The sequence below is a fragment of the Neophocaena asiaeorientalis genome, unplaced genomic scaffold, assembly GCF_003031525.2.
Source record: "Neophocaena asiaeorientalis asiaeorientalis breed wild unplaced genomic scaffold, Neophocaena_asiaeorientalis_V1.1 scaffold175, whole genome shotgun sequence".
Classification (NCBI taxonomy): Eukaryota; Metazoa; Chordata; class Mammalia; order Artiodactyla; family Phocoenidae; genus Neophocaena; species Neophocaena asiaeorientalis.
In genome coordinates, this window is record NW_020175390.1 from 1,408,840 (window position 1) to 1,421,619 (window position 12,780).

The window sequence follows — 12,780 nt, forward strand, 5'->3', positions numbered from 1 at the left end:
TTTATATATTGCAAACTTTTGTCATATGTCCTTGCATAGAACATTGGAAAGGTGTCTGTAAGCCTGGTGCAGGAGACTGCTATAAAGGAAATTGATCCAACTGACCACTGATATGTAAGGCATCTAGCAGGGGCTGCTAATAGTACAGCACACAGGTGTCACCACTCTGCATGTAATAGAGGCGTAGCCAGGTAGGAGGCCAAGTTTCTTTCGGATCATTCCTTTTTCTTGTATCTTTTCTTTGTTTTGCACCTCCTCTTGTCATGTTCATCATCGTCCTCATTCTTCTCTTTCTCCTTTCAAATCTCTGGTTGGGGATACATTTTAAAGCTTAAAGACAAAGGAATCAACCATAAAATGAAAACTTGGGGTATTTATTATATTACATAATACTATATATGTGTTACACAAATATTTAAAATTTTTTAAACAAATTGAAAGTAAAGTGACACCAGTAATACTCAGAAAGTTTAGTAGAAAACAAAAAATCCCTTTCATTGTAGTACTATATATTATAATGCTCCTGGGGGAAAAAGAAACCAAAAAACTAAGTGTTACATACAAAAAGGGGAATTTATCATGAAATTTAGAGAAAAAAATCACAATAAGATTTCCCATGAAACATGTAATTCATATGAAGGGTTAAATGCCAAATATTGGCCAATATAAGTAGATGACAGTTATCTTAGCTATCAACACCATGTAATTAAGGTTGAACAAATAGATACATACATGTCCTCTACATTGTTATTATTCAAGCATAGAACAGAAGTTGTAGTCTATGCAATCAGCCGTGAAAAGGAAATGAAAGAAAAGAAAATGACAATAATTTTTATGTGCAAATGTGCTATCTAGGAGAAAATTATGAGAGAAAAAAAATGGATACCAAAATGTTGGCCAAATAACTAAATAAATAGAGGAAGAAGTGTTTCTTTTTTCTGATATGGTTCCATAGCTGCTGTGTCTTTTTTTATAGTCATAAATGTAAACATTTAAAATGTTATTATATTTATTATAATTTTTTATTGGTTAAAATTTCCAAGACAAGCCAATCATCCAAATATCAAACTATTTAATCTAGATACTGACCCTTTCTCAATTACAGTTTGTCATTCAATCAGTCACATTTATATTTGATATTTTCTCTTGAGTTTTTCTGGGGGCCCTCTCATCTGAAGTCAATTCTAAGCAATGGAAACCTGAGAGAACAACTTCATGTTGTTGATGAGAAGGACTAAATCCACTTCTTGGTCAGTTCTCTCCTTGTTTGTAAGTTTGTTATCTCCTGCTGGGGTCCAGTTTCTTGCCTCTTATAGGGTTTCTCCACTTCATGACACGACGTGTTCAAAAAGCTTTTTCAATGCCAAACTTTGTGGTATGTATGTATAGGACAGAAAAACTCTTCACTTCTTCCTCTCAGCATTTTTTTGGCTGGTTTAATAAGTAAATTGACATGAGGCAGAATAACAGGAAAGAAAACAAATTTAATTTCATACATATGTGAGTCCCAAAGACATGAGACTTGAAGAAGTGACCAAAGCAGGCAATTTTTTTGTCTTTTAGACAAAGAAACAATAATTTGTGAAGATGTGACAAAATAAAGGGGTTTGTGCTTGGAGTACCAAATTAATGAAGTGACAAACTTTGTTTATACAGCCTTCTTGAACTTGAATTCTCTATCTCTGGTGGTAAGAATGTCTCCTATCCTCCTGGCTGAGCGAGAATACCTCCACATGGAAGATTTAGTTCCCCCTTTCAAGAGCGGGCAAAGTAGGGTAAGAGTGTCCTTCTTGCACTGGCACTTAAGTAAGTTTAATCCAATAATATGCCCAAGTGGCATATTTTGGAGTGACATATTTTTCTCCCCCTTATACATGTGTATTATGTATTTAATAAACTGTAATATATAACTGTATTTTACATTAATAAGTAGTATGCTATGGTATATAATATAATATATACTATATATTATACATAATACAATTTTTCTTTGCTTTTAGTTTATCTTCTGGACTTAATTTTTTTGTGATATGAATTCAAGTACATTTTTCTAAAATTCTAGTCAGTTTTCTTCATAATTACTGTCTTTACAATTTTATTTTTATTTTAGTGAATTGAGGGATGGACTATTCTCTAAGAATTCCAATCAAAAATTGGAAGTCCCTGTGTCGGTCTTTTCAAACTGCCAGTAGTACTTCCAAGGGCATTATTCTGATTTAAGTTTGTGTTTCTTCTGATTTTTCTTTGTGTGTTTCTAAATATTACAATTATACAATTTATTATTAGTCACATTTAGCTATCCTATTTTTTTCTTTTTATTAAGGGTGAGTATTTAGCATTCTTAAATCTCCAGCCCCAATTTTACTTCCCACTTGCTCATATTATGGGCACAGCACAAATTTTTGATAACGGTCATTATTCCAACTCTACATATTTATGTCATTATTAATGTTGTCCACTGGTGAATTTTTCTAGTATAAGCCTGATTTTATTCCAATTAACAATGGTCACTTCCGGTTTGCTTATTTTTTTATGCATTTATTACTAATTGCTTCCCACACTCTACATAATCACTATGAAAATCACTATTTTGATTCCAGTTTGTTGAAGGTTTTGTTGAATTTTTTCTCCTAGTGATTCCTGCTCACCACTTCTACATAATAGTCCTAGAAATTCTCAGAATTCTGGTGCTTGCTATTTATGTTTATATGCACCTGTTTTCTGGATTACATGTTCATACTTACTGTTTTGTTTGTTCTGTTATTTTTAGTAAAGCATATCCTTATGTTACTTCTTTACAAATGGTGCACATATTAATTGACAGCACACAAGACTGCAAAAGGCTTTTTTCTACCTGCAAACTAGATGTAGGTCTTTTGTTGTTTACTTGTTTGGTTTTCTGTGGATGCTCATTACCAGTCTGAGGAAATGTCCTTATATTTCTAGATTCCTTTCAATTTTTATTATGAATGGATGGTGAATTTTATCTAATTATTTTTTAAATCTACTGAGATGGTCATATGTTTTTTCTGTTATTCTGTACACGTGATAAATTATATTGTTTTTTAAAAAAAAAATTTTAAGTAAAAAAAGATACCTGCATTTATTGCAGATTTCAGTGAGTTTCAAAAATGATGTATCTGTGTAACTACTACTATAATCAAGAAATAAAACATTTACCACTTCATAAAAATTGCTGTCCCTCACTACAGTCAACATCACTTACACTTATCTGCTTTCCATATTTTTTATTTAGTTTTTACCTTTTTAGAATTTAATACCATTGAATTATATTTAGTCTTTTAATATCACTTCTTTCCCTCAACATAATGTTAAGTTTTACTCTGGTTGCTGGGTTTATTTGTAGTGTGTTCCTTTCTATCACTGAATAATATATTATTTAATGAATATATCACACCTCATTTATCCATTCACCTCTTGATGGACATATAGTTTGTTTTCATTTTTGTCTATTAATAAACTTTGCTATGTACATTTGTTTACAAGTCTTTGTGTGGCATTGTTTTTATTTCTCTTGGGTAAATACCTATGAGTGGAATTGCTGAGTCATAGAGGAAGTGTATGTTTAACTTAACCCAAAACTGTCAAACTGTTTGCCAAAGTTTTTATGCCCACCACAAAAGGAGTTGCGATCCCACCAGAAGCATAAATAAGAGTTCGTTTGTCCTCCTTCATGTCAAAACTTGATAATACCATGTTTTAATTGAAGCCCTTTGAGTATGTCTTTAGTTGCACTAACCATGGTTTTAGTTTGCACTTTCCTTATGGCTAAGGATGTTGAATATCTTTTCTGTGGTTATTGAATGAACTCTTGTATGTTTTCTTTTTGGAAGTGTGTGTTCAAAACTCTTTGATTTTATTTTTATTAGGGATGTTTGTTATTTACTATTCATTTGTAATTGTACATTATATACATTACAGAAAAATAAGTACTAGTCTCTTTTTTTTTCAGGTACATGTACTGTAAATACTTTCTCCCAGGCTATGGGTTGCCTTTGCCTTATAATAATGATTTATTTTGAAAAGCAGAAAATTTTAATTTTGATGAAGTTGAATTATTACTATTTTTAATGCCTTTGCTACTTCTGTCCTAAGAAATCTTTTCTAACCTAGTCACAAAGATTTGGTCATTATTTTTTTTCCAGAACATTTAATTTTAGTGTTTATATTTATTTGATATAATTTATATTTTTATATCACAATTCATCTTATTTAATGTGCATGATATGATGAAATTTATTTAATCCATAGGGTCTATTTGCCCAGAGTATACAAATAATGTGCACAAAGTTGATCATTTGGACTAATAGAACATTTCACACAAGGAAATCTCATAGATTATGAAAATACCTACTAGACAAAACATATGAGTAGTCACAAAGCAAGGTCACTTCCTAGTTTAGGCAGATATGCAATTAATGTACTCCTAAATAATAATAATAAATTGATAATTGCATAATTGGTATGTTTTTTCATCAGCTCTGCAAGTACTATTAAAAAGTTTAATGCTTACAGAACTTTAATTAAAATATGACAAAATGAGCAAATAAATAGAAATATGATTTACAAAGTCTAAGTGATTCAGACTTTGGACACAATACAGGACTCCTCTCTCCTAGACTAGTCAATACCATACCACATTGTACTTAGTTAGAGAGACTGTTTAATGTTGTTTGGCTCAAAAACATATTTAAAATACAGCTTTAAAATACTTCAATAAATTTTTAAACAAATTAAACATTTAACAAATTTTGAATTTGAGTATTTTAAAATCTCATTTGCAATAATGAGTCCTTCCATAAATTATTTCTGAAGTACACATCAATAAATTATTAAAGAGAAAAAAATGATTGGAGATAGTGAAATTTTTGTTGTTATTCTTCTAGGTATATAGAACAGTCTATTCTTTATTTCCTCAAACACCAGCATCTCTCATTCTGAAATAATTCAACGACTAAAACAGTATTTTTCTACAATAGATTAATGGTAAAGCCTTCATTTTTGATTATACTCTCTACAACTGAATACTTTTTCCATCAAAAGGGGGAAAAAATAAAACAGCTACACCACCATTCAAAATATATCTGAGTCAGGCAATAATTTCCTTCTTTGTTCTTTACAGTAAATAAAACCCCAAACTGCAAACTCCACATTATGATTAATGTTGAGGTTCATATATAGCTTTTTAAATTCTTTTTTCAAAATATAAATGGCATTTTCTACTTAACAGTTTATTTCATCAAAAGAAAAGACTTAGGCATGAGTCCTATTTCTACTCACACTTTCAGTCATGCAATGCATAAATTCGTCCTTAGGACTCCATGGCCAACTCAATGAGGCAAGAACATTCCATGGTACTATGTGATGTGAGATCATGTGTGCACTCACACTAAACGTATGCACACATAAGTGTGTGAGTATTTATATATTGTGAGTGCTCCCTACTATGAGTATAGCTAAAAGAAAAACATGTTAAAGACTACATAAGTATATGAGAATTCTTGTCTTTAACCTATCTCAAAAAATATGTTCCAATTTCCTAGAACACACTTATAAAAGAAACTGGGTGTGCATTAAGTTCATCTTGATGATATGAACTTGAATGATTGACAAGATAGTTATGAGGTTCTCGATTACAATGTGGATACATAGAACCTAGATATTCCATAACCAAAGGTCAAAGACTTTTAAGTTTATATCTAAGAATCTCCTGTATTTCTCAGCAAGTGGGTCTAACTTCTAAAACTGATTCTATGATAGTGATGGCTTAGAGCTTAGACAAATCATAGATTTTTAAAAGTAAATTTACAAAATAACAAAACTTACTTCAGAGGTTCTTGAAGCGTCCTCCTGAGACCAGCAGTATCAGCAGCACTTGGAGACAACGTTTAAAGTACTAATTCTCAGGTCCTATCCCAAAACGTAACAAATCCGAAAAATTTGGGGATGAGGCCCAAGGCTCTGATTTGATAAATTCTCCATGTGATTCTGATGCACACCTAATTGCAAATCACTGCTTAATTGATTGATTTTTTTTTTTTTTTTTTTTTTCGGTTCAAAGCCCCGAATTGATTGATTCTTTTTTTTTGGCGGTACGCGGGCCTCTCACTGTTGTGGCCTCTCCCGTTGCGGAGCACAGGCTCCGGACGCGCAGGCTCAGCGGCCATGGCTCACGGGCCCAGCCGCTCTGTGGCATGTGGGATCTTCCCGGACCGGGACACGAACCCGTGTCCCCTGCATCAGCAGGCGGACTCTCAACCACTGCGCCACCAGGGAAGCCCTGATTGATTCTTTATGTCTATGTAATAAAACACAAATGTCTATTTAGGAGATCATATGTAGTTATTTTCTCTTGTACATACCTCACTTAGCAAGTTATGTAAAATTTCCAACTACAAATTGTCCACCATATTTATAACGTACACTGTTGTTAAATCCTCTTTGAACTATAGATCATTTTCCTTCTCTTATCTACACATAGCCTAAGTCATTTCCAGTGCTTCTGGCTTTGTCTTGTGTTTTAAATTACCTCTAATCACTTGTTATTGCAAACTTCTTCTCACACCCAGTTTACATATTTTTACCACTCAGTATATCTATATATTCAGATTTTCACAGACTCTTCAGACCAAGTTATCTCTTCAGTTGTCAGTTTCTAAGACTTTTCATCTTATCTTTCCTGCCCTCTCCTCTCAAGTTGGATTGCATTGCTTTTTAAGGAGAGATAGGTGCTAGAAGCATGCCTGCCTAAGGCTACTGTCATTTCTTTCACCTAGAAAATGATACCATCTAAACTTTTAAAGAGTTCAAGACTTTATTCCTTCTTTCCATACATTTTCAGTCAAATAAATATATTTAGAAACTTAAAAATATTTCTCTGTGAAAATTTTAACAGCTGAAGAAAGGACTGGCTTTGGAATCAGAACCCTGGTTCAAATTCTAAGCTGGACAATAATTAATTATATTGCCTTTGGAAAGTCCATTAACATTTCTGAGACTCTGTGTCCTCATATGTAAAGTGGAATAATCATTTCTGACTTTCTAGTTTGTTGTGAGGTTTAGGATAAATCTAGATGAAGCATGCTGTTCCAGACATCAGACATGGCTCTTGACAGGAATCAAGAAATGGTCACTCTCAATATGTATAACTTTGTGAGAAAGGCTACAAAATTAAGAAGAGTCTCTTAAGCTATATTTTACCATAGATAAGCATTTCTTTTCACACTGATTACCAAATGATATACTATTTTGCCACAAACTCTTTTAGTTAAAATAACATTCTAAAGGATAACTTGGTACACAGATTTGTGAGAAAAAAACAAAATTCCCATTACAATATAAATTATTGCAGCATTTGCCTACATAACCTATACACAAATTAACACATATAAAGCTGATAATTGGGTTCATAACAATAGTTAAGATACATTGGGCATCTCCATAAAGGACTTGTGCTGTTTTATTTTATTCTCAAAACAGACCTATGGATAGATAGTATTTGCACCAGTTTTACAGATAGGAAACTTGATTCAGGGAGTTTTAAGTAATTTGTCTAAGGACACAAAGCTAGTCATTGTCAGCCAGGGTTTAAATGACAGCAGTTGGTCTCTGGAACCTAAGCTCTAAACCAAAGTGCTCTGCTGTATCTCCAAGTGAAATGCTCCAAAGTTAACCAGTTTAGTTATAAAGGCTGTCACTATTGTGATTTGTAAACGTATGAAGTATAGGACCTTTGTTATATTACCTTATCATAATCTCCTAGAGAGCAGTCTTGCAAAGTGTTAAATAAACACACACACATACACACACACACACACACACACACACACACACATACACACACACACACAGAGAAATGAAAAGAAGGGCTGGAAACAGAAGTAGCCCATGATTGAGATGTGGTGAGGAACTTGAGGTGAGAGGGGACATCTCTTTGTTGCCTTTGACACTTCCATACCGACTTGTGAGCACTGGTTACAGGATCACAGTATTCATGTTTTGTAGGAAAAGTCAGTGAATCACAAACTACCAATGATGGGACAGCTCGAGACTCTGGTGTTTTTGGTTTCTTTTGTCAAAACCTTTTGGATGTTAAAGGTTATGACCAATCCTGGTATCCAGACTTTTTTTTCCAAACAACTTTATTGAGATATAATTTATATACTTTGACTTAAAGCTAGAAAAATAGATGCTAGGAAATAAGACCCTGGTTTTCTCTAGACGTTTGGCTCAAAGGAAAGAAGAAAAGGAGACATGCTTATTTACTTCCAAACTGTCTAATCTATTTTCTCAGGAAAAGAAAATAGACAAAGAAATGGATGACTGCTTTGTCAGGAGATATAAATGGACTATTTGGCTGCAGCTTCTTCTTTTAAAAATCTCATAGGAATCTGCTAACAGAGAGCAGGGCGTTGATAAACCCCCAAAAAAAGTAACCTAATGATTGACAATTTTTTCAGATTTACATTCTGCCTTAAGTTTTGCTTCTCTTACGCTATATCAATTCTGACACCAGTGTCTTTTCTTATGAATCTATCACTGCATTAGCACTTCAAGGTCTGTAGCAGAATATATCTTCACATTAATTTATGGGTCTGAACACTCTTTGGAATTACTATCATTTCCAAACCTGTTTAAAATGCCTGTGTGACATTTTCCATAAGAAGACTGACATTGGGATCAGCCTGATTGATTGGGGGGGAGGGGATAGTTTTGTTATCCCATCTATGAATCACATTTGAAGCTGGTTTAGAAAGTGCAACAGATAAATTAAAATAGCATAATAGAAGGAGGACCAGACTGAAGTTTGAAAGCTGAGTCCCACTTTTGTATCTCTTATTTAACCTCAATATCTTTACACGTAATAACATATAAGAAATATGAAACAAATAACGTCTATAGATAAACCACAAATAAACAGCCAGTATCCCTGCAAAGTAATTCATTACATCTTAAACAAGGTAAGTTAAACATCAGTAAATACCTACCCTAGCCATTTATCTTCATTTCCCACTATGTTTTTCCTACCAAGTCTTCTTTATTCACTGATTTCTTCCAGAGTACCCCACCCCAAAGCCATCGAGATAATGTTGACACATTTCAAATAAAGGTTTGCCATTTTGCAGAATTTTTTGCACTTTTTGAACATTAACATTTGCCTCCTGGACCGTCATGTAAGAAGATATACTCTCATCTTGCTATAACTATGTCCTCAGGGTCCTTGTATCCGGGCAGCCTTATAAGATTTACAACAAGGTCCTTTGGCCTTACAGGACTTGGCTGTGATTCAAGATGCATTTGCCTTACAACAAAATAGCTTCTGGAGTGTTGGAAAGGATTTCAAAGCTTTTTGGACTTATTTTTGGACACATTTATTTATTTTTTATCATGGTTTCAGTTTTAGAAACTTAGAGACATTTTACAATGCTCTCTGGAGGTTAAATATTTTTTCTATTTATGTCTATTCATTTGACAAAACAAATCCTTTTTTGCATTTCTAATTTTCATGATAATTAGTGTTACAATACCAACTGTTTTTTTACAGTCCTTGAGTTACTTAGTCTGTTTGTTGTACTCCCAGTGAATATATGACCTGTCAGATTCCCAAATCCTAACAATTCAATTCATTTCTCACACTAAGTACCCAAAGTGAACATCAGCGTCTACAGGCTTAGGGGCTCAGTTCTACAAGATAGCCCCATGCTTCACATGTCAGCTGCAAATGGGTGCTCAGGCTGCCCACACTTCTCTCCAGCTGACTACAAATTCAGGGGTTCCCATGACCTCTTTCCCTCAGGTTTGATATTTCTCTAGAAGGGCTCACAGAACTCAGGAAAACACCTTACTTACCTTCACTTGAAAGGATACAACTCAGGATAAGCCAAATGGAAGAGACGCATAGGGTAAGGGGTGGGGTGGGGGTGGATGGCACCTGAGCTTCCTTCTCCGCCCTCTTCCTGCCAGCACATCACTGTGTTTACCAACTCAGAAGCTCTCCCAATCTTATTGTTCAACAGTTTTCACAGAGCTCAAACTCCAGCTCTCCTCTCTTCCCTGGAGATTACGGGTGGGACTGAAAGTTCCCGCCCTCTAATCATTTGGTCTTCCTGAAGCTGTCTAGAGCCCCTGAGTCACCTTAGTGGCATTAACTCAGGTGTGACGGAAAGAAAGATCCTCTTATGAGTTAGGAAACTCCAAGGTTTTCAGGAGCTCTGCGGTAGAAACCAGGGATAAAGACCAACTATATTTTTTATTATATCAGAAGACCAAAATTTGATGTTACCTATTCACTTTGATAGAAGTTCTCCCAATTACATATACAAATACCTTAAAGTTGATACCGTGGAATTCACTGATATTATTTCCCTCTTTATGACTTTTATTTTCACACTGTTAAATTAATTAAACAAGGAGACCTTTAGACCGAGGTGACTCTAATTCCATGGTAGCCTACATAAGCAAACCAAAATATGTCTGCAAATGCCTTAAGGTTACAAAATTGAAACCAAAGAACAAAAAACCAATCACAGTCAACTAGGCTTTAAGCTATAGCCAGTCAATAATTTTCTTGGTTTGTTCCAGGCTTTTCTCTTTTAAAGTCTCTCCCTGAGTTTCTATTAGTGGAGCACTTTTAACAACTTTCGGTTTGGCCCTGTACCATTACAATTAATTTTTGCTCAAATAAACTCTGAAATTTTTAATATGCCTCTCATTATCTTTTAACAGTACTTATCTCTTTCTGGCTTATTTATAATAAATAATTGTCATTTCTTTATGGCTTATTGATACAATTAAAAATATGATTAATTCAAAGTTGCTATATTAAGAATTTTATCATAAAGAACAATGAAAACCCAAAAATATTGACTTGGAGAATGTTCTCTCATTTCTCAAATCTCTCTGTCTCTGTCTCTCTGTCTGTAGCTCATCTGAGTCTGCTCTCATTGCACTGTATCATTCCTTTTTTATTGCTTAGATCTCATTCCTCTCTGAACAACTTTATCATGGTCCACTGGTTTCAGGACTAGTTCAAAAAATATTCAGTTAGCTGAAATAATCACTGGAACCAGAGAATACATCTCACCCCACTTTGCTGAAACAAATTACACATTACTTTAGAGAGTTTGGTATTGACTTTTAAGCAATAAGAATAAAGAAAATCAAGAGTCAGCAAATTCCCTTATGTCCAAAATACCCCTTTCTGATTTCTCAACCCTTCTTCAGTTGGAGGTTTTTTAATTCCCTGGAAATCTTTATATTTGAGACTGTTTGTTGATATCTTTGTTGCTCCACAATGCCTCTTTTAGGTAACTGTACATCCTCTTCTTCTTCCACACTGTCATAATCAACTATCCCCATCCTGGTCACACTCCCTAACCTACTGACATTTTCAGAACATGGATTTCAGTTCTCCTTTTGGCTCAATACTTGTTATCTTTCAAAGTGGCTTCCACATCCGACATATCCAACATCTAGGCTTTGATTCTATTTTTCTTCATTACAATGACATTTTCCTTAGTTTAGTTTAAACCATTACTGATGCAATCCAGAAATTGTACCATCTTTAAAATTACTACTTCAAACATCCCAAACTCCACCTAAAAGCTCAACATATAGTTCACTTACTCAAGCATTACTGTTGAAACAGTTCTTCAACTCATCAAAATCCAACAGCATTCCCTCTCTTTTCTCAATATTAGTCACTTCCTATCTTTAATCCCCTGCTTTTCCACCTTAGTTTATACAGTCTTCCATGTTAATCACTCTCTGCAAATACCAAGAACACCTTTAATCCTTTCTTCTTCCATGTGTCTTTCTGGTTCTTCCTCTCTGCCAACCCTAAATCTTCAATTTATTCTGCTCTCTATCCTTTTCAACGGACTGGCATACAATTTATTTGTCAATGATTAATTTTTTTAAATCTCTAGCTCAGATCTTCTCATCTTTAGAGTCATCTGTCCATCGGCCTGCTGGTATTACTACATTATATGTTATCCATGTCAAAATTTAAATGTTTAACTGAAATCTAGATGTTCTTCTCAAGTGTTGTCCAAATCAGCAAGGGATACTTCCATGTACCCATTGTTTATGGCAGAGATCTGTCATGTTACTCATTGGTGCTATTTCCAATACTGATCTACCATCATGTCCCGTGAATTTATAACTCCAAAACCTATGTCAAATATTTCCACTCTTCCCACATCCACAGTTACCATCTTCATGTTTACAAAATAAAAAATAAAAATAATAAGTTATGTCACTTCAGAGCTTTATACCCTTCAGTGGTTTCCCATTTTCCTTAGAAAAATCCAAAAATTTACCATGGTCTGTGAAACCTTAGGTAATCTATTCTTCTGAAAGAATATTTAATTACTTTAGCCTCTTTTTCACTGTGGAATAACCCTAATACCATCTTCTAACCTTTACAATTGTCCTGCCTTCCTGATAACAAACTTTCATCCATATATATTACTCAAAATAGAATATTCCTTTTTCATCACTCACTTGTTGCTTCCTACTTATCCCTCTGGCCAAGGCTTAAATTAAGTCCTTCAGATAAGTCCTCATAAATTTTGATTAGTTTAGATTTCTGTATTATTATCTCAGAATATGTTCATTTCCTTCATGGTACATATTTTAGTGATTCTGTATTTTTTGTGTTTGTTTTGTCTGCTGTTCCATTTAACTTAAATTTGACAAACAGTTTATTACTATATGGTTAACCCTTAATATATTGCTTGCTTCATAGTAGGCACTCAA